The 24,135-nt window shown below is 48.9% G+C and overlaps 1 protein-coding gene and 1 pseudogene across 1 annotated transcript in view; one reads left to right on the forward strand and one right to left on the reverse strand.

Annotated features, from left to right (window-relative positions):
- Positions 1–24,135, forward strand: part of LOC138510706 (BOS complex subunit NCLN-like) — a 426,819-nt gene that overhangs the window by 290,226 nt on the left and 112,458 nt on the right. The window lies entirely within an intron of this gene.
- On the reverse strand, positions 7,090–7,862 carry LOC138511287 (equilibrative nucleobase transporter 1-like; annotated as a pseudogene).

Below are 24,135 nucleotides of genomic sequence, written 5' to 3' on the forward strand. Positions count from 1 at the left end.
AACATTGTTAATATTCCATCAGAAAGTCCTCCTGTCTGTACTAACTTCTACTTATCATTCAGGTGCCAGCTTGACATCCCACCAGCTGAAGAGGAACACCCAGATATTAGCGGAAGCACTGGTCAGATTGATGTATAAATTGGCTAGAAAGGTGAGGCGCGGGTTGCGTTCAACCTGGCGGTTGGATTAAGGTGGAGTGGGCTCCCCTAATGTTTCAAGACAGATCTATGACATGTTTATTAAAGTTTGTTTGTTTGTTTGTTTGTTTGTTTATTTGATATAGCGCAAAAACCAAACCCGAATGGGTAGCTGGGCGCAAACAGTACAAGATTACTTAAGAACTTGGTTACAGGAGGAAAACACATTATACAGTTCACAGTTAAATCAAGAGAAGTATGGTTTATACAGTTCACGTTGGGTCAACGGTAGGTAAAGTGAGAGAGCAAGGGAAAGAGAGGAAAAAGGAAATAAGAAAAATAAAGAGGTGCGGAACTACGGTTCAGTCAAGTAGGTCAGATGTCATTCATCTGGTTGCAGGCATCTAGTGTCTATGTGGGAGGTCGAGTTAAGTGTCATTGGCACGGATCCAAGTGAGGACTTTACGTCTAAAGCTAGAGTAGGGTTGGTCCGTTCTGAGATCCAAGGGGAGTTTGTTCCAGGTTTGCGCAGCTATGATAGGGAAACTAGAGCCGCCTGCTGTACTCTTTTGAATCTAGGTATCATTAAGGTGGAGGCGTTGGTCATTCTAGTAGGGCGGTTAGAGGTTCTCTTGTGGATTCTGTTGGCCAGATAGGTGGGGGCAATGTTGTTGAGGCATTTGGATGTGAGGGAGAGTATTTTGAGGGTGATCCTGTCTTTGATTTTTAGCCAATGGATATTTTTCCTAAAGGTGGAGATGTGGGCTCTGTTAGGAATATTTTAAAGCTGCTCTGATAGCGTTATTTTGGAGAGTTTGTAGTTTGTCAAGGATATACTTGTTGGAACCTGCTTAAAGGGCATTACAGTAGTCCAACTTGGATATGATGAGAGCATTGGCTAATGTGATGCAGCTGGTCTCAGTTAGAAAAGGTCTACATGCTCGGATCAATTTGCAAGTATATGCCGTGGAGGATGCTAGCGAGTTCGTTTGCTTTTGAAGGTGAGCGCTGAGTCAAGATAGACCCGAGGGTTTTGACTGCAGGCATCACTTTAATGACGTTATTGTCAATGTGAATGAGGCATAGTTAGGGTCAAGTTTTTTGATAGCCAACGCTGAGCCAATGATCAGTAGCTCCGTCTTGTCGTCGTTCGGGCAGAGGCCATGGGATGCCATCCAAGCCTGAATGAGGAGATATATCTTATTTACTAAGTCCGTGTCTTCCAAGAAGTTACCCGAAAGGGGGATTAGAATCTGAGTGTCATCTGCGTAATTAGTGTAGACAATACCCAGTCTGTCCAACTTGTCAAACAGGGGCTTAGTAAAGATGTTATACATCGTCGGAGAAACACATGATCCTTGGGAACACCGCATGAAACTTGTATGGGGTCAGCGGCTGCTAAGGGTGAGAAGTTAGGTATCTATTGTAAATCTGAGTACATTTCTTAAACTGTTAATATTTACATATTCCTGTCTAGCAACGTTACTCCAACCATCGCCCATACCACAGTCCTCCGAAGAAAAAAACCCTGCAACGCTTCTAAAGGAGCAAACTCATGTCTACATGGTTACCCCTACATGTGTGATGACATAACACTAAAAGATAAGACAAAAGTTAGACAAATGATAAATTGCAAAGGTTGCATTGCTGGTTCAAACCAAACCAGAGATCATACTAATGCAGTCTACCTCAATGCACTACTCAGGACCGTTCTCCTTTTTGAAATTGTTTTATTTTTATATGTATTCATAGTTTATTTAGCTGGGGGACTGTATGTACCGCACAAGTCTCATTCAGTGGGCCAAACCAAAGGGTGGCAGGAGCGTTGGTGCAACGAATATGAGTAAAGTAGTAAAAACATAGGTTTTGGGTGCACTTGTTATCTATTGTTCTATTTATTAACTGTATCCTGTGTGATACATTGGGCCGCATTACGAGTTAGTTGGAAATTCAGAGGTAAAATCCTCCCAAAAAATAGCTCTGAGGAATTACCGTTACTGCCACTTGGTCAGGTGGAATTTCCACCTGATTACAAGTGGTGGTGTAATTCCCCATTTATTGTGGGTTAATTTTTTGGCAGAATTAAAGCAGCAGAATTATTGCCACAGTAATTCTGCCAATTCTGATGATTTTTCGGTGTTGAGTGGGATGATTTACCTTCACTGAAAACCAAAACTTTGACCACTTACCACCTAACTCTTAATGAGGCCGATTGTCTTTTAAAGGCTTTACTACCTTGTATTATGGGAGAGAAATCATGTTTTTTTAAATAGAGGTACAACTGCAAGTATCAGGATGCAAAGGTAAAAACTCTGCCAGAGAGGTTTTGCACACCTGACATGATAGAGACAGAGAAGAACTGACTTTCTGCCAGGCAAAACCTCATTGTAAAAACTCATGCAGACTTGGAGGCCCGCATCCAGCCCTCGGGCCATGTGTTGTGCACCACTGCCACTCCACTACTAGAACAATTTGCTGTCAAATTGGTTGCATCATCATTGTGAACCAACAACACCTATGCTCTTTCTGATCACCTGCCTCTTCACTACTGAATGCATTTCCGACCCTGCAAGACTCCTCCACCTCCGCACCACCCCAACCATCGACTTCTTAGATAATCACTCACGCAAGAGTGATGTAGCGAAGGGCTGTCCGCTGACCCCCATCCCACCGCCTCCCATCACTTTCAGGGGATCCTCCGGCATATCCCTTTCCTGCTGCACAGACCAAGGTCACCACGCCCTGCATCACTGATCCCCTCTCTGCCACTTATCCATCGGTGCCTGGTCGTGCTCACACCGCATCCTGCCGCCAGGGAGAAGCGCGGCACACTGCTATGCAATGACCATTGCACAATGCTTCTTTTTGCTAGTCGCTTCTCCCTGGCAGCCACTAGACCGCTAACGCTGTCACCGTCTACTGGGTATATGCCACCTACTTACTTTTCTATCAACCCACCACAAGGAATGCATTAAGCATTATTCCAAACCATCACCATGTAATCCCTTCTGCATGTTGGACTATTGCTTACTAAACTCTATGATAAATACTTTGATCAACTTATATGAACTTTCATGCTATTGTATCACAAATAATGTTGTGCACCTACCCATTCCTCTCCTTGACCACACATCACTGGTTGTCATAAGGCTTGAACCTTTTCCATCCCAGAAATGAGTGGAGGAATGCAGCTTCCTCTGCTACACTGATTACATCACCACCATTGCATGTCAATTGGGTACATTGTTTAGTTTGGCTCCAGTGCTTAAGGCTGCTTGGAATTTCTAGTGGTGTCATGGGTACCACGTAGTTCCTGATAATGTGTACGGTCAAAAAACATCACGTGAAAAACTATACTTGTGTTAGCTTGCCGCAGTTGGCAAAAATATCCACAAAAATAATCACATAGTGCTGATGAAGCAGCACCGCAGCGAAAGAACTCACAAACTCCACAGCTTCCTTGTGTCCATCAGGGCACTATGCAGAACTTATGGGAACATAAGCCTGGCCTCCAGATACTTGTCAATCTACCCAGACACAATGCAATTCCTGCCCATCACCTGCAGTGCTTTGTCCTCGGCCATACCTGTCCATTGATAGCCTATTTTTGATGATTGTCATTCTAGGGTTTCTCTCACATTTTACCTGTATGCATGCCTTCTGAACATGCACAAGAGCAACACCCTTGTCTTCGTTCCTCTCCTGCCCATACAATAGGTAATCATTTTCTAAGCATCATTATTTTCTGGCTTTTACACATGACTGCACATCGGTGAATGGTTTACAACCTATAGGCCACACAGGGTTCTTCTATGTGATAATCTCGAATATTAAAGGCTGCCGATTGTGTGCAATGTACATCAAATCCCTCCTCCTGCCCTTTGAAAAAGGGGGATTCACCCCTAAACATCCGTCCAACCTCCCAACCCCACCTCACATACAAATACTCATACTCAGACACACACCTTTTCCCCAGCCCCCAGCCACACATACAAATACACACAAACACACGCACACGCAGACACTCCTTCTCCCCTGCCCCGACGCCACAACAAACATTGTCCCCTTTCATACACACAGACACGCTAACAAACACTTGAAACCCGTCTTCCCCTGCCCGTCTCGGTCTGACAGCCTGTCAGCTCCTGCGCACACTCGTGTGTGGCATCGGCGTGACAGTTGAAATTTAGAAAGGCTGCTCTGAGCGTTCTCAGAGTGGTCTTTCTGAATCGGTCTTTTTCATGCTCTGCAAAATGAAAAAGACATTTTCACTTAATACCACCGTACAGATGCTATCCATATTTCAACAGTATTTAGAATCATATAATAGTTAGGTACTTTTTAGGAACTGTTGTTCACATACACTCCTTATGGCAGGATTACCCATGTCCACATGTGCCATACCTCATCGACCTTTGGCAAAGGTCTGTCAAGCTGTTCTTACTGCACCTGTCAATAAATAACCATATCTCTCCATTGTGTTTTCCAGCCACAATTATGGAGGGCAACCAAATCGAGGAATAACTTTTTTTACAATAAATGTATTGTTGCATGCTACCAGTTTTAACCTGTAGCTATGATGGGTGTATATTAAGTTGCCAAGGAGAATGCATAGTCTCCTCATATTTGTGTGTGTTTATCTTTATGAACATAATGAATTTAAATAGTAAATCATTTTGACTTCAAATCAGTTGGTGGATTTGGCACATAGCGCCTTGCCTGCGTGCTGTCAACGGGCAAGGTATGCTCAAATTTCAGTGGCCTGACAGGTTGTGTGGGTCCTGCATTGTGCATCCAGGATGAGGACCACTGTACCCTTAGCATCTGTTCCCAGTCTCAAACTGGGAGCGTCCAGTACAGACCCTCATTCAATGTTAGAAGGGTACCCCATGCCATGGCTAGTGAGGGGTAAGTGGTTCAAATATGCGAGTCAGCCTGTCCACGTCCTTCGTCAGCCAGCATGGCAGGGACTTTGGGTGCTGCCCGCTCCCGTTTGCGGCACTCGAAGAACACATTTACCGGGTGGATGCTAAGCATAGCCAGGACTGTCTAACAAGTGGGGCGTGAAGCTAATGTACTTGGTCCCACCACAGTGCCATTAACATCTGAAAAAGCATGCAAAATACTGCTAAGTGGGCATTTACAGATTTGGGGTGGCCCTTCCCCACTCAGGCCCTACCCTGTCTACGCCTCTGGGTGGATGAAGGCAAGGAGGATGAAGATCTGCATTCCGATGTTCAGATAATATGGGTCACCGCCAAGCAACTTTTTCATGAAGTCGAAGAATGGGTAGTGCAGAAGGGAGACAATTGCAGACAGCGCCATCACAAGACCATAGAGCTTCACAAAGTGTTCAAGAGGAAATGCCATGGCAAGGGAGGCAGTGTTACCACCAAACCAGAAGGAGCAGTTCACCTTGTAGATGAAGGTTGCATACTGAACCGACAGGATGGGGATGGCAGCAAAAATCGAGAACACGACACACTGTACAAAAGTGATGGCCAGTGACAGTATAGAGGAGCAGAGATCATCCATCATGTTTGAGACTGCTGTTACAGAGTCCTCCTTCTTCCCACGCCTGGCTGGTCCATTATGAGGCCCTTCCAGGGGGCACAGAACACTGCACACAGCTGGGTAAAGGCAAAAGCATTGGTGTAGGAGCTGACCTTATTCGGGCCACCATGAGAGAGGTGGGTGAGCATGGGGTTCAGGGTATGTTGCAGTTGCATGACAGACATCCACACCAGGTGCCAGGCAAAAAGGTAGGATAACACATAGCTACGGAACGTGGCCCGCAGGTTGGTCCTCTAATGGCACTGCGCCAGTTAGTGGCTTGTCATTCTCAGTCCTGTTAGCATCCTTTGCATTTCTGTGGTGGAGGTCATCAGGGGACACTGCATTCAGCGGACCCTATTAAAACACCATATGGCGTGCCCCAAGGTTCTTGCGTCTCGCCAACTATGCATAATATCTTTACCAAGCCCTTATTTGACAAATTGGACAGACTGGGTGTCACCTACACTAACTATGCAGATGACACCCAGATCCTCATTCCCCTTTCGGGCAATTCTGTCTTCGATACGGCCTTGGTAAACAAAATATACCTCATCATTCAGGCATGGGTGGCAACCCATGGCCTCTGCCTGAATGAGGACAAAACAGAGATCCTGCTTCTTGGCACCGCTGCCAACCTAAAAAAACTCAACCCTGGTTACTTAGCGTTTAACATTGATGGCAACATAATTACAGTAGCTAAATAAGTGAAAACATTAGGCTTTTACCTTGACTCTACCTTAGCACTGAAGAAACAGGTAAATTCTCTAGCATCTTCAACTGCCTATACCTGCAAACTTATTAGAGCTTGCCAAGCCTTCTTAACACAAGCTAGCTGCATTATCCTCGCCAAAGCCCTTATTCTCTCTAGATTAGATTATTGCAATGCCCTGTATTTAGGAGCTAATAACTACATTACTGACAAAATTCAGATATTGCAAAATAACGCCTTGATAACGGCCTTGAACTTACCCACAGACAGAATTTCACTCAAAACAGCCTCGCTAACCTTCAAGTGCCTCAATAATGCAGCCCCACCTTACCTCGCAGAAAGAATAGTCAAAAGAACATTGACCCGCCCCACCAGAGCTAGCAATTCCCACTGTCTTCAAATATCTAGATTTAGAATAAAAAAATCAGGTGGAAGTAGCTTCCTCGTTAAGGCGGCCCAGTACTGGAACGCACTCCCACTTGACCTTAGGAAAGATCAATCCTACTCCAGCTTCAGACCTAACATTCTCACATGGCTAAATTCTAACAACCACCTTGATTAACAAATGCACATTGCACCAGCTATCATCTGACCCACTGTTCCCTTTTGAATCCATCCCTATGTATATTTGTACATATGTATATTCATTAGCTAGACTTGCTGAATATTTATTGCTTACATGTATGTATCTTTCCTTACTTTGTAACCAAGCTTGAAGTAACCTTGTATGCTGTGGCGCCCAGTTACCTAAGGCTCCGGTGCGCATTGCAAATTAATAAACAAACAAACAAACCAAGCTATATGAACCTGGCCTGTGGCATGTGACACCGTAGCTGTAGTCCTCTGGCAGAGGGCAAGGGAGGTGCAATCGGGGCATCAAGAAGAAGGTTGGAACGAGATGCCAGATGCTGAAAGCTGACATACACAGGAACGTGGTCAACAAAGAGAGGCTTGCTCACGCAGCACCTTGATGAGCAGGAAGATGGTGGAAAATGAGTCAAATGCATCATTATACAGAGTGACGGTGGTGGATCTGTTTTTGGCAAAGAGGTTTCTGACCTGCATGGTTATTCCACCAATCTTGATCAACGAGAGAGCAGGGAACAAGAGTCGTGACAAAACTCCACTGGAGAAAGCATTAAGAAGTGTAGCCGTTGTATAACGGAATGTGCCAATGAGCCTGGTGACCAGTGTTCCAAAGCGGTCAAAGAATAAGCCATTGGTCAGGGTCATGAAGTTGTTCAAGACCGAAGCAACGGTGAATATCAATGAGAAATGTTCCTCTTGGACACTGCCGTCTGATTTGGTAGAGTTCTTCGAAGTGATGCAGAGGTCAGCATAGTGCTTGTCTTCTTTGAGCACGAAGACCAGGGAAGCCCAGCACCTGCGAAGCCCATGAACACCAGCAGCCTTGACAAAGGTGGCCAGGCGCTTTGCCCGACTGGCCACCATCACTGCGTCCAGCTACCGTGCCCTTCTGCTGGGAGATACTGTCCAAACGTTTTCTTTGGCAATAGGAGTTGGCCTGTCCACGCTAATAAAAGGACTGTGGATGTTAAATTGCATCGTATTAGTCGTGTGACTGTCCTACTCTTCCCAAAATAACCTCTCGAAGTTCCAGCAGCGTGTCCGCGAGGAATGGGTCGTGCCCGCCTAAAGTTCTATTTGACTACATTGCCTTCCTGTCCCTCCCTTTTCCTGGGGCCCGAGGCAGCGGGTCTCTCACTCAAATAGTATATGTTTACATAATGCTTGAAAAGATTCTGGGGCCTTAACAACTTATACTTGATGACTTCATTCCAATTGAGAAGCCTTGGTTGGTTCCACACATATTGCAATCCTTTTCTGGCCACCTATGTCTTCCCTTTTTCTTTGGGACCATTTCCATGTTAGCCTGGTGTAATGGTATCCTGAATGATCACGCTTATAACCCCTAAAGGCACCAGGAGTCTGGCCAGGGCATTCTGCAGCCAAACTCCCCCATTCCGCTTGGTGAAAGCCACTCTACAGTGGTCATAGAAGAAACACCATCAGATTGGAATCCTCCATTCTACCCTTTTGCATTCACATTATGCCCGGTACCCTTCAACATGCACAAAACACTGTACATCGATCCCGCTGCATGATTGACATCTGCTTGCTTTGGAGTTGCACAGCCCCACTCCCCATTAGCATAACTACTTACGACGTCACTTGTTGCAAGCCCGATGTTTTCTTGAACACGTGGGACACATTTGAAATCAGTACAATGCAAGGTAGAGCCTCATTTAAAACAATCCTCCTACACCTTAACTTTGGATTTACTGTTGAGCTTCAATTAGCAATCATTGTACTCATGCTTATTCAATGCTTAAACTGTTCAGTGCAGTTGCTTGTTTCATGCTTATTCAATGCTGAAACTGTTCAGTGCAGTTGGTTGTTTCATGCTTATTCAATGCTTAGACTGTTCCGTGCAGTTGCTTGTTTCATGCTCATTCAATGCTGATACTGTTCAGTGCAGTTGTTTGTTTCATGCTTATTCAATGCTTAGACTGTTCAGTGCAGTTGCTTGTTTTATGCTTATTCAATGCTTAGACTGTTCAGTGCAGTTGCTTATTTCATGCTTATTCAATGCTTAGACTGTTCAGTGCAGTTGCTTGTTTCATGCTTATTCAATGCTTAGACTGTTCAGTGCAGTTGCTTGTTTCATGCTTATTCAATGCTTAGACTGTTCAGTGCAGTTGCTTGTTTCAAGGCGCATCATGAAAGAGATCTTGGATGTTATAGGTGTATGCACTTATCTCTAACTAACTGCTTAGTGAAGATATGAAATTCATATTAAGATCTCAACATATAAACTACAAAAGAACACTTTGAATGGACAATGAAAAATGTAGAATGCTCGTTTTGTGCCCATTCGGCATGGTAGAAAACTTTGAATCCCATAATGCTGAACAAGGGGAGTGCAGGTTTCCGGGGTGCCGCCGCTCTTCTAGTTCGACATTATGTGTTCAGGGGTTGTGGTGGTGTCCCCCGCCAGGGACAGTTGGAAAATAAACGAATTTGATATTTTTGTAATGCAAAGCTTTTGACTTAGCACTATTCCGCCATGTTGTTTTCAGCAACGTGATTTCCAAGTAGATCGCTTTGAATGCAGACAACATTGATGATCATTTTAGCCTAGTTACAGCTTTCTTAAATTCATCTATGATATCTAAATTTTGCTTCGACTCTGACTCCAGGCCTCGACGGCTGGTCCATGCTGGGTTTTCCGGATAACCCTCATTAATTTTCATGAGATAAATTTGCATACAATGATTCTAAGGGGTAATTCATAGATTTCAGCGCAGAGGCAGCGCACGTGAGCAGCGCAGAGAGGGACCGTGCACCTGCGTGCGCCAGCCGTGTGCGCTAAACAGCATTCTGGCGCACCACGTATTCATGGAATAACTAAGCCATTTTGAGCACTGGCGCAGTGAACATCCCGCAGCGCCAGTTACGCCCCCAAGAACGCCTCTTGCGCAAGGAAAAGCCATTGAAATGGCCAATGCAGTGCAAAGGCCTGCGCTAACCCTGGACCAGTTTACAGGGCCGCTACACTGTAATTGTGTGAAAATACTAGCGTACCCCGCTCTGGGCAGCCAAAACGCGTGAAAATGTACTAGCGCACCCCTCGGAATACACGTACCCTGCTCGCGCCAGTTAAATTGCATAGAAAAAGTAGCCCCTCTAGTGTGGGCTGCCTGTGGGGCAAGGCCAGGGTAGATGGGCTGCCTGCGGGGCATGGGGAGGGTAAGTGGGCTGCCTGTGGGGCATGCCTAGGGTGGATGGGGTGGCTGCGTGTATTTTGGGGGTGCGCGGGGAGTTACACATGCAACAGGCCTTGTGCAAGCGTGGTACGTGTATTACTGGGGTACGCAGGGAGTTTCACACGCGATAGGCCTTGTTCGAGCGTGGTACGTGTATTACTGGGGTATGCAGGGAGTTTCACATGTGATAGGCCTTGTGCGAGCGTGGTGCGTGTATTACTGGGTTACACAGGGAGTTTCACACGCGACAGGTCTTGTGCGAGCGTGGTACGTGTATTACTAGGGTATGCAGGGAGTTTCACACGCAATAGGCCTTATGCGAGTGTGGTGCGTGTATTACTGGGGTACGTAGGGAGTTTCACACGCGATAGGCCTTGTGCGAGTGTGGTACGTGTATTACTGGGGTATGCAAGGAGTTACACACGCGACAGGCCTTGTGCAAGCGTGGTATGTGTATTACTGGGATACGCGGGGAGTTTCACACGCGATAGGCCTTCTGCTAGCGTGGTACGTGTATTACTGGGGTATGCAGGGAGTTTCACATGTGATAGGCCTTGTGCGAGCGTGGTGCGTGTATTACTGGGTTACGCAGGGAGTTTCACACGCAACAGGCCTTGTGCGAGCATGGTACGTGTATTTTGGCGGTGCGCGGGGAGTCAAACACGCGACAGGCCTTGTGCGAGCATGGTATGTCTATTACTGGGTTACGCAGGGAGTCACGCACGCGATAGGCCTGGTTCGAGTGTGGTACGTGCATTTTGGGGGTGCACGGGGAGTTACACACGCAAAAGGCCTTGTGCAAGCGTGGTACGTGTATTACTGGGGTACGCGGGGAGTTTCCCACACGATAGGCCTTGTGCGAATGTGGTACGTGTATTACTGGGGTATGCAGGGAGTTTCACATGTGATAGGGCTTGTGCGAGCGTGGTGCGTGTATTACTGGGTTATGCAGGGAGTTTCACATGCGACAGGCCTTGTGCGAGCGTGGTACGTGTATTACTGGGGTATGCGGGGAGTTTCACACGTGATAGGCCTTATGCGAGCGTGGTACGTGTATTACTGGGGTATTCAGGGAGTTTCACATGTGATAGGCCTTGTGCGAGTGTGGTGCGTGTATTACTGGGGTATGCAGGGAGTTTCACACGTGATAGGCCTTGTGCGAGCGTGGTACGTGTATTACTGGGGTATGCAGGGAGTTTCACATGTGATAGGCCTTGTGCAAGCGTGGTGCATATATTACTGGGTTATGCGGGGTGTTACACACGCGACAGGCCTTGTGCAAGCGTGATACTTGTATTACTGGGATACGTGGGGAGTTTCACACGCGATAGGCCTTGTGCGAGCGTGGTACGTGTATTACTAGGGTATGCAGGGAGTTTCACATGTGATAGGCCTTGTGCGAGCGTGGTGCGTGTGTTACTGGGTTATGCAGGGAGGTTCACACGTGACAGGCCTTGTGCGAGCGTGGTACATGTATTTTGGGGGTGCGCGGGGAGTCACACACGCGTCAGGCCTTGTGCGAGCATGGTACGTGTATTACTGGGTTACGCGGGGAGTCACGCACGTGATAGGCCTTGGGCGAGAAGGTACATGGATTTTGGGGGAGCACGGGGAGTTACACATGCAACAGGCCTTGTGCGAGCATGGCACGTCTATTGATGGGGTATGCGGGGAGTCTCACATGCGATAGGCCTTGTGCGAGGGTGGTACGTGTATTTTGGGGGTGCACGGGGAGTTACACATGCGACAGACCTTGTGCAAGCGTGGTACGTGTATTACTGGGGTACTCAGGGAGTTTCACACGCGATAGGCCTTGTGCGAGCATGGTACATTTATTACTGGCGTACGCGGAGAGTCTCACACGCGATAGGCCTTGTCTGAGCGTGGTACGTGTATTTTGGGGCTGCGTGGGAGGTACACATGCAACAGGCCTTATGCGAGCATGGTACGTGTATTACTGGGGTAGGCAGGGAGTTTCACACGCGATTTGTCAGTGTGCGTCCTCCCAGGTGTGCCCTCTCCCACCTCCCCAGGCCCTGCAAGCAGCCGACACCACAGGGGACTACCCTACACTCCCTGCAGGCATACAATCCACCCTGGCCATGCCCCGCAGGCAGCCCATCTACCCTGGGCATGCCCCGCAGGCAGCCCACATGGCACCATGCACTCGTGAGCCCCAACACATGTCCCACCCACCATTGACGGGCACCTGCCAGCAGGCCCCGACTCATGTCCCCCTGCACCCCCACCCACCCAGCATTAACGGGCACCTGCCAGAAGGCCCCAACACGTGTCCCCCAGCACTCCCACCCATGCAGCATTGATGGGCACCTGCCAGCAGGCCCCGACTCATGTCCCCCTGCACCCCCACCCACCCAGCATTGATGGGCACCTGCCAGCAGGCCCAGACACATGTCCCCCTGCACCCCAACCCACCCAGCATTGATGGGCACCTGCCAGCAGGCCCCGACACATGTCCCACCCCAACATGTCATCAACATCCACAATCATGGCCCTTATGGTCACCCAAATCCCACCCCACGCCACCCCAATCCAAACCACCAACCAAGTATTCCATCCACCCCACATTGAAATCCCCATTACATGAAGCATCCCAAATGGCAAGTATGCACATCAATACATGTCCGTCACACACACACAATGGGTGCAAGTGAATGTGAAAACCCACATCGTGACATGCATGAAACCAATGAGAGAATACCACACAATTGAAGTATGAAACCAAAATGTATTAAATGAAAAATCAATGGAATAAAAGAAAACCACACAAGAGAAAATGATAACCAACAAAAGGCTGGATGTCCCAAAAAATATTCAAAAAATATATCAATGCAGAATCCAAATAAAATCAAATGAAAATGGCTCCAAAGTGTCCGTCCATCAAACCAAATCCAAAGGATGAAAAAAGAAAAATCCATTGCTCCATGGGAAAAAAAATAGAGGTCAAATCCAGTCTTCAACTATATACAATTTACAAATCCAGGGTCCATGAGCCCAACAATTCAAAGGAAACCTACAAAAAAACACTACCTAATAACCAACTATATACAAAAAGGTGGGGCATAGTCCATGTGCCCCAAAAGAAAAAAAAATATAAAGGAAACCTAACACTAATCAACTATATACAATGTCGGCGGGCAAGTCCTACGGCTCACTCTGTGATGTTCCGGGCCAGGGCATCATCAAACTCCATGTCGATGTCCTGGAGGCGGGCCTCTCCCCTGTCCCCGAGGTCTCACAGGGATGCAGTCATGGCCTGTTCCAACTCTCTGCGAGTTGCCTCGAGGCACTCAGCCCGCCTCAACACCCTGCGCATGGAGTACTCCGCCCTGACCATAGTGACCCGTGCCTCTTCCGCCCGCCACCGCTCCGCATCTATCCGCTGGCCCAACCGCTGCCACATGGAAGACACTCCCATTCCAGGGTCCTCCTGCCCTCCAGCCGATGCCTGCTCCTCTGATGTCGATGGCCCTGAGCCATCATCGCTCCCACTTTGAGCCTGCTGCTGCCGTCCATGTGCCCTGCCCGATGATGCCTGCACATCCTCCATCTGCTGATCTCCAGACTGTGGCAGGGATGTGATCTCCACCAAGCTGGCTGCGTTGGTGGGGGCAGGTCCGCAGGGGGCCCTTGTGGAATCTGGGCTGGAAGATGACGCATAGTTTGCAGAGAGGAGGAGAGGGCCACCAGAGTACCCGACACATGTAGAAATCCTCCGACCAGGGCCCCTCCCAACTGGGCCACGTTGGCATGCAGCTCTTCATGAGGACGTGCATGGTCCCTCCAGGAAGCACGCACATCATCACGAATGTCACACGTGTGCAACGAGACACCAATCAGGATGGACTCCATACGGTCACAGGTCTCCTCGTCCGCAGGTAGTGGTGTGCCAGATGACGTGGGCCTCCCCTCCTACCTGCGGAGGGGCCTGGGACGGGGCATCCCTGCTGGTGCATGGTGGTGCAGTCACAGGGTCAGGGACAGTGACATGCACAGGCCCCTCCGCGGCAACTTGTGCTGCCTCCTGCCCCTGGCCCTGGACTGCACCACTTGCACCAGTGGTACCACCCCCCACCAGGCCCCATGTGCGGTTCAGTAGCGGCCTCCTCCTCCTCTGTGTACACCAGCAACCTGGATGGCTCTGCACCATCTTCCGCCATCGCAAGCCTCTGTGGTGGCTCACCCGCCCCTTCCGCTGCAGCCGTAGTGGCAGACGCGGCACCAGTCCCCTCGCTCCCGGATGATGGTAATTCCTGGGAGGGTGGCTGGGCCTTGTGTCGCCGGCCGGTGGAGGCATCCCTGCCGCTTTGCTCCACAGCGCCGTCTCCGCCCTCTCCTTCACTCGACGCTGTGTAGAGGGAGACATAGAACACAAGCATCAGGGTACTGTACAATAGTCCCCTAGACAGGAAGCAATAGCACATGAGTGGCACTGTCAAAAGTCACTTCATCATGTCCCTCCACAATACATGGGTAAATGCAGGCAACACACATGCAGAAACAGACAGAGCGCATGCAATCAACATTTGCATCCATGTCCAAGGCCCTCTATTAACATACAATGTTGTCTTTAAACTTACATGCATCATGGGTCATACTGATCCCATGCACACACATCACCGGAGGCTCATGCATCTGGCCTCGTACACCACAGAGACAGTGGATACAAGGATGACTAGACTGCATCAGTGATTGAACACATCCTCACGGACATGTGTCATGCATCCATGGCGTTTCAAAGTCACACACACGCTACTCAGACACACAGACATGTACACCATACAGGTCCATGACAGCAGCACCCATCTCTCACACCCCATCCATGTCCAAGAACAGAGACGGGCATGCATTCATGTGTGCATTCCGCATGCTGCTCCGCATGTTGCATTGTAACACATGCACCATCCATGTGGTTCACGCATGACTGGTCTCACATGCAGCACCATGATGTCCCTGCACACACACACATCCATACATGGCCTATGTCACACATACAGGCAAGTAGATGACTACCAGCACACTGCTACATGCCCTGTTTCACACAGCAATGCATGGCCATTTACTGCTCAACTCCAGACGGGTCTGCCTCTGAAGGATCTGGACGTGGAGAGCTGGGTTTATGCGTTCCAGGTCCCTCGTCTGGATGTTGGTCAGGTGTACCCGGCACCCCTCTGCATCCTCTGCCTTCAAGAGGCGCCGAGCCTTGCTGAGGGTCCTGGACCTGAAGTCCTCCCAACGCTTCTGGACATGTTGCATGTCACGGGCTGCCCCCCCTCCACGCTGATGGCGGCCACGATGTCCTTCCAGATCCCCTTCCGTCCTTCATAGTCACCGCGTGAACTTCCAAAGAGGGCATCATAATGCCCCAGGACTTGCTCCACCAGGATGCCAACTTCTTTGTCACTGAAGCTGGCAGCCCTCTGCCTCTCTGCTGGGGGGTTGCCACTGGTGCCAGATGGTGTTGTGATGGACATGGCAACCCCCGAGGCAGGTGTGGGTGGGCAACTGGGTCCTGGTGCTTGGCTGTGGAGCAATGGTATACCAGTCGGGAGTCTTCTGCTCCAGCAGGGGTGGTCACAGCAACTGGACCCCTGCAGATGGCTGACATGCAGGCACCAAATAGCAGGGCACGTGGCCAGCAGGCAGGCAGGCAGCAGCAGATGGCAGGTGGGAGCATGCTTGGGGCTCGGGGGGCAGGAAAATGGCCTTATGGGCAAGAGCGTGGTCGTCTGTGTTTTGTCAAGTGGCCAACTTGATACGGAGTGATTTGGCACATGAAAAACTGCATGTCAGCGTGTAATTCGAGGAAAGGCCCTTAACGCGTACGTACGTCTGTGACCTTATGCGCGTGGGTGTTTCCCTCGTGACGGTGCATACTGATTCAGCACGTGAAGAAACAGCACATACGCATGTTAATGCGTGTAATTGGAGGAAAGGCCTTTAGCGCGTACATGCGTAAGTGATGTTGTACGTGTGGGCTGGTTTAAAAGGTACGCATAGGATGCCATTTTCTTGTACGTGCTTTTTGTGGAGAGCGAGCGGGTGATTCTTGTACTTCTTGTCGGTTCACACGCGATTACTTCACATCGTACTCCTTCTATACTCGGACAGAGTTCTATTCTTCTTTTGGCGGGGGTGTTGCCAATGCGCACACGCAAGTTTTTTTCACATTCTTTTTCCAGGCAGATGGTGAGTCACGCTCGTATTGTACAACTGTGGTTGTCCCCGTGTGTCGCGTACCCATTCAGAGGTCATTGTAGCCAACGTGTAGCACGTGTATGCTTAATTTTGTGTTTCTGGGTGCCACAGAGTAGTGCGTGTTCTTTATTCCATGCACGTGAGCTACCAGGGGTCGTGTGCACGTTAAATTTTGTTTTCGGAGTGCCTGAGCGTTGCGTGACCCGTCATCTTCCCCCAGGGGTCACAGACAACCTTGCTAGAGCACTAGGGTACGTATTCCATCTATTACCGTACCCCTTTCACCCCAATTGCCCAGAACAATTGTTTACTGCAAGCGGGAAGGGAGGCAAAGGTGGGCGTGGTAGGGGACGTGGCCAGGATGTGCAGGGTGGCCCAAGAGGCCAGTGTGTGGAGGGCCAATCAGGGACACCTATGCCCCCTCCCCCACCCCAATGGGTCGGGGAGATGCAGCAGACACCATCCCTGCTCAGGCCTTGTTACCCCCCCATGTTGTCAACTGAACCGGCACAGGATGACTCCCAGGCTGACTTCCGTGTCATCAAGTCAAAGCCACGTGTGGCAGTGAAAGTTGCTGTCACCAGGCCCCGTGGATTTGGACAGCAATGTCATCTGCTGCCCCAAGTAGCCAGGGTGAGGAGGCTGCAGGGGCACCTGCACTTCAATCCACCCCAGCTCCGAGTCACCCAGCCAGGACAGTGTTGGTCCAAGTCCATCACACGAAGGTTGTTCCTGCCAACATCACCCAGCAGCCAATGCCTGCAGTGAGACCTTTGGTCATCGTGCCTTTGGCTACTTCCAGTGCCCAGTCCACCTGTGCTTCTGCCCCTACCAACCAGAGCGGCGTGAGCCACTCAGAGTCCGCACCACCTCTCAAGAGGAAGAAGGGTGCTCTTGCTGTACAGGCTGGGACCCCAGGCACGGCTACCCACTCCGGCACGTCAAGGAAGCCTAGTTTCAATGATGCAGAACTAGACGCACTTGTGGGCTATGTGTCGGTCCATGGCCGCGAAATGGTGGTGACTGCAGGGTGCAAGACCATGCCTGCTCAACGTAGGGGCCACTGGCAGACCATCGCGGACCACATTAGTTCCCTTGGATTTGTGAGGCGCACAGCTGATGATTGCTCTAAGCAGTGGAATGACCTGAAACGCAGAGCAAAGAAAAAGCTGGCTTCCAATCATGCCTCTACTCTGATTACTGGCAGTGGGTCTCGACCAGAGGAGGAACAACTCACTGAACATGAGTCTGTCGCTGGCGCCTTCATCACAGATGATCAGATCCAAGGTGTGGGAGACCTACCAGATCTTGAAGCAATGTCCGGTGAGTGCCCATGCATGTGTGTGCAATCCTTGTGTATGTTGATTGCGTGATGTGTTCTGATTGAGTGCCAGGTGAGGCTGTGTACTCATGTCTGCTATCTGTCACCTATGTGGTACCTCCAAACCATCCCCCGGCCTTGGGTTTGGGTTTCACAGTATCCCTTCTGACCGCAGTTGACAGTTTGCACCTGATCACTGCCCTTGCCCTTCAACTGTCATCTTTCCACAACATTGTTCATACTGTTTTCCTGTTCATTCTGCCTGATTGATGAAATCCTTAGCATTTTTACCACAAATGTTTGTGCCATACTGCCCCAAATGTAACATACTACTGTCATAGATTACACCCCACAATGGCCCACATTTCTTACTTTCTTATGGGAATGATTTCACCAATCAGGCTGATTGTGTGCAGGCCATGGTTAGGTGCACATTACTCTATCATTTTGGGGCACTGTTTGAATGTTCAACATGACAATTGTCTTCTGTCATGTCGAAGTGAGCAACCATTGATGTATCCATGTGCATGCCATCACTGCATCAGTGAACACTGGCTTTGTTGCAGCGTGTGGCACATGCGTGTTTTGTCACACTATTTTGCATGTTTTATTTCATGTTTTATTTCATGATGTCCATCTCACATGGATGGGTGGCAGTACTGATTTCCTACCATCTGGGTGTCCTTGGCTATGCTATGTGCCATCTGTGTGCTGGAATGTATCATATATGTGGATTGTCCATGCCACTCACAGGCTAATGTGTGATGCCAGTGCTATCCAGCATGCAGCACATGTGTTGGTTTTCCATCTTGGAGTCCTCAGTGTCTGCTTTTTGCCTCCCCTTCCAACTCATTGACAGTGCATGCATGCCAGAGTTATTGTCATGTGTGACATGTGTCATTTATGTACTGGATGTCTGCCTCGTCATGCCTATGTGTGTGGGCTATGGTGCTCATGCCTGTTTTCATTACTTTTCTTTTATGTTTTTGCAGGTGATGAGGCACTTGATGCTGTTGAGGAGGAGATGGCGCAGAGCCAGGAGGGCTCACAGCCACAACCGGGCACCAGTGGAGGACTTGGGGTGGTGGTGGGTGAAAACCCATTACTCCTAACGACCATACTGTCCATGGGTGTCTCTGGGTGAACCTCCGGAAACCTCTATGAATCAGGTGCTGAATCGGACATTGAGACATATGTGCCGTAACAGGTGAGTGTTTGTGGCAGGGATGCTGTTCTGTCCAACCCACCTGCACCGGGGGTAGACCCCTCTATGGGGCATTCTGTGTTGGAAAGTCCGCCTGTGGCGGTTACGGATGCAGGGTCACACTCCACAATATTTGCTCCTGTTCCTGGGCCAGCAGATCAAAGGAGGAATGCAGTCCTGCAGCCTCAGGCAGTGCCAGCAAAGCAAGGTGCAAATCACCTTGCCCCAAACAGGTGTGGTGCGCCACCAGGCAATACTGTGTGGGACAACTCCATCTACACTATAGCAGCACAACAGGGGGCATTGTGTGAAATGATGGCTCAGGCAATGGATAAGGTGGCCACTTCCATTCTCCCCCCTGAAAGACGGATGGAGCTCCAGCAGCAGGCAGCAGAGTCCATTTGCCACTCACACAGGGAGGACATGTTGGCGTCCGACAGGGAGTGACGGGCTGGACTGGAGACTCTGCGCACGGCCATATCTGTAGAGTCACAGGCCCACAGGGAAACCCTGAGGTTAGAACACAGCTCCCTCAGAAATACTCAGGGTGAATTTGAGGTGCCCCGGAGTACAAGGTCAGAACAGCAGCTGGAGCAGCTGACACGCACACTCTCAGCTGAGCTCCAGGCAACCCGTCAGGAGATCCGGGCATCACGCGAGGCTATGCAGGCAGAAATGTGTGCTACCCGTGAGGTGCTGCACGGGGATCTCCGTACCATCATCCTGCAGAAGCAAACTTTTCAGACCTGCATGCTTGCTGCCATGGAGGAGCATGCAAGGGCTTTGTGTGGTCTACCTCCCATATCACGCCCACCTTCTAATGTACCACCAGTGGGTGATGACAGCGATGGCAGTTCTCTCACTGTAGCGTAGCCGTGCAGGCCATGAGCCCATGGAGGTTTTTTTTTTCTCAACATCCACGCATGTGGGTGTTGGGGTTTACCCTTTTCCTCGTCCCTCATGGGTGGCCTCCCCCCTCACCCCCTTGGTCCACAAATGGCATTTTTTATTTTTTTATTTTTATTTTACAGTGTGTTGCTTTGTGTGGCTCCCATAGGCATCCACTGTGTATTCCAGCTGGGCACATGCAGGCTTGTCCTGTCTTTGGGTAAGAAACTTGGGTTCCTGACACACACAACCCTCCTGCTTCCCCTTTCCATGGGCTCGCAAAGGGTGTGACCAAGTGACAGTAACTTACACAGTGACATTGGGCTCCCATAAGTTGTGTGGACAGTCTGTAGTCAAAACTGTGTATACATCCCTAGTGGGGATTGTGGTTCAATTCTCCACTGCATGGTGGATTTATATATGGTTCTACATCTATGACTTTTTCCTTATATACATGTACCTTCTTCATGTCTTGATATCAAGGTAAACCCCCCTCGGGGTTATAGGACGAGGCTATGCAGGGTGGGGATACTAAGCCTCAAAAATCAAAAATATATCAATCCGAATGTATCCCACCCTAAATCAAGAATATCTGAAAAGAAATTTTAATAATCATTCGATAATTCCTTTACGGGGGACCTCTAAGTTCCTTCAATCATCCAATTCAATTACCCATAGAAGTCTTGGGATAATTGAACCGATTAGATAGGGAAAACATTGTTTACTCATATGTGCTCTTTAATTCAAAAATATTCACAATAGTAAAGTGCATTTATACAGAAAATACAAAAAAAGTGGTTTGAACTCTACAGTGATATCTATATGACATTTAATAATACATAAATCGCAATAAAAGTAAACCTTTTGTCTTCATGATTAATGACAAAAAAAAACATTGAACAACATAACAAACAGGAATTAAAGTTTCAGAATGTGACCTAGAGAGTGCGTTTAAAAGAGGAAACTTAAATCCAGTTCCCTTATTATACACCCTATTGTGGGTGTCATAGAAAAATATATCCCTGTATCTTTCCTGGCAATTGCTCTGTTGGTAAAGAGGCATGAATTTAAAAAAATATCCTAGGGCTGCAATGTAGCCTAGTATCTGGGTCTTTATGGTTAAAGAATTCTTTGCCTACGTGAGGCTTGGTCACCAACCAAGCTCTTCACGTTTCGCCGGTCTTTAGACGTTTAGTTAGTCCGCCTTCATCAGGGAATCTCATTTGAAGACCCTGTATAAACAGGCAAAAAGCAGAAATTATTGTTCCCCATCTCCATAGTAGTCAGAATGTGTCAGACCTTATGTAATGTGAATGTAGCCTCAAATGCATCGGCTGTCAAATTACTTGCCGATACTTTAATCCCAAGTCTTGGGTCGTGTCTGGTCTGGGGTACTAGGCCGTCCCTCCAGCTCCCGTGTGGCTGCTACTGTACATCGTTATAACAACAGTTTGAGTGCACCTTTGCCCGGAGCCACTTCCTAATGGTATTTATTTGGGTCCCTGTGGGTGTAGAACACAATGACAGAAAATTGTATCAGTGGGGCCAGTTGCTATGGAACATTTATTAATCAGATTGGGGCGCCATCTTGAAATGCGCAGGTCCCTGGTGGTGATATACCTTCTTCATGTCTTAACAATCCCGTCTACTTTGCAGATGCAGTTCATGTTGTATGCAGTACACTGACACATTTGCCTACCAGCAACACTGCAGTTGGAAGGGGTCGATGTGCTGCCTTAGTCAGGTCGTGACACTTGCACTACTTTAATTTTTTACTGTCATATATTGCCACTGTTTGATCATGTACTGATGTTTTGTCTTGCTGGTAAATATTTATTCATGTGTGTTGTTTTTTATTCATTACTGAGAGCAAATTGTCTGTGGCCTGTTTCCATTTGGGACAGTGCAGTTTGTGACACTTGTGTCATGTGTTGTGCATTCATTTCGTTGCTTTCACATTGAATGCCATGCCATGGTGTGTTGCGTAGCTGAGATGGGGAGGGGTTGGGTGACATGCCACTATTTTGATGTGGTATTTTGCAAGGGGGTAGTCCTTCATGCTGCATGAATGTGTGGCTTTTTCTGACACAGCATTGGGTGTCTTTAAGTAGCTAGGGATGCACAGAATGTAGCACTTCCAGGTGAACAATCTCAGGCTGGTATGGTTGTGACAGTTGACTGTCCCTTTTGTTCTCATCATTGATTGTCAGCTGGTATGTGCCAGGCCTGTGTGCACTCTGCAAGGATGTGATTTTAGGTGAAGTAATTTGCCACAAGCTGGGTACAGGCTGCCTCACCACGTGCCCTTTCACCTCCCATGCGCAACGGCTGTGCATGTGGTTGGGGACGTGGGGGCACCACCATGTCCACCGACACGCCCCGCTGGGTTGCAACGTTGTGCAGGATACATGCTGCCACTATATTCCTGCACACTACTGGGGGCGCATATAGCAGCTTCCCACCATAGCGGTCAAGGGAGCGAAAGCGTGACTTCAGCACTCCGAATGTGCGCTCCACTATGCCCCGGGTTGCTATATATGCTGTGTTTATCTTACCTCGGGTGGTGTGGTGGGGTTCCGAATTGGCGTCATCATGTAGGTGTTCAGAGAGTAGGCACTGTCCCCTGGGGTGGTGATAATGGTTGTCATTAGTGGGGTTTTGACATTTCTCAGTCTCTGACATGCATGCATACGCAGAGGCATTTATACTCACCAATTAGCCCTGTGTCGCCATACCGCCCAGTTTCCAGGTCCCGGTTTAGGGGTGACAGTCTGAATATAAAACTATCATGGATGGACCCTGGATAGTTGGCATATACTGAGGTGATGATTCCCTTGGCATCACATGCAACCCGCACGTTGATGGAATGCCAGTGCTTGCGGTTTCCATAGATGTGCTCAATGGCCCTGGGAGGGCGTAGAGCCACATGGGTACAATCAATGGCACCTAGCACTTTGGGGAAGTGTGCCACCCCGTAAATGTCCTGGATGACAGCCTGCCTTTTTGCAGGTGTTCTGGACATGTATATGTGCCTGCGGACTGAGGGGCGTGCAGTCATGATGGCCAACACCTGGTGTAGGCAGCGTGACTGCGTGGCCTGTGACACACCCCGACTATGGCAGTTGTCCGCTGAAATGACCCAGTAGCCAAGAGGTGCACTACATTGAGCACCTTTTCCAAGGGGCTCAGTGCTTGGTAGCAGAGGGTGGGTGATGTGAGGTCATCCTCCCACTCCCTGACCAGTTCTAGGATTATTAGTGGTGGAAACCTGTACCTCCCATACACCTGGTCATCAGGCATCCCAAAAAGGCTGGTCCTGGGTAAAAAAATGCAGGGCCTGGCTATCCTCCTCCTCCTGCGGTGTCCCACGACCACTGCTGCGAGGAATGGTATATTCATCGTAGCGTATAAGCTTGTTTGTTGTTTGCGGGCACTTTTATGCTGCACGGGGCCGCTTACGCCTGCTTCCTGCTGGCATACGTGTTTCCGGATTAGTGCGTCTTTTTTGGCACACGGCTTTCCCCTGTTCGATTCCATGAATACGTGTTGTTAGCGCGCGTGTGGGCGTTGCCAGCATTTACCTCCTGTACTTCCCCTGTAACGCCCACATTTTCACGCTTTGTTCCCCATTCCGCACGTTACGCCATGTGTTCTGCCCACTTTTCTTGTGTGCGTTACATGATGTGCACTTTTCCTGTGCATGTCGCGCACGCTGTTTAGTGACGTGTGCGCCCGTGTGCACCACCCACGGATTTGGCGCACATCCCAGGTTTCACAAGCGCAGCGCATTCCATGAATCGATGAACGGCTGCGTGCACGGATTTAGCACGTGAGCGCTGCGATTTTCACGCTTGCGCTCCACTTTTCGGTGCACATTTATTCCACGAATTACCCTGTAAATGTATGCACATTTCTCCTCATGAATATTAATAAGGGATATCCTGAAAACGCATCAGGATTCCAGCTCTCGAGGCCCAGAGTTGGACAACCCTGTCTTAGAGGTATTGAAAGGTTAAGCACCCTTTGATAATCTGCATCCCAATGAATGGAACATAATTTTTTAGTTTTCAATATTCTATAACGTTGCATGCACTTGATTGGGAGTGGGTGGAGTGAAAAAAGTTGGAACGATTGGTCTTCTGTCTCCTGCAAAAGTAAAGGAGGATGACACACTTTTTGCATTTTCACTTTTTTTTGTATGAATTGCTTAAGCAGGTGTCCAATTTCAATGGATGGCAAACGAATGACATCTATTCGTATTGGTAATTTATAACAAAACGGTTGCGGTACCAGAAACAGGAAGTTATTAAGCT

Source organism: Ambystoma mexicanum, chromosome 6p, assembly GCF_040938575.1.
Source record: "Ambystoma mexicanum isolate Mex_15411 chromosome 6p, UKY_AmexF1_1, whole genome shotgun sequence".
NCBI lineage: Eukaryota > Metazoa > Chordata > Amphibia > Caudata > Ambystomatidae > Ambystoma > Ambystoma mexicanum.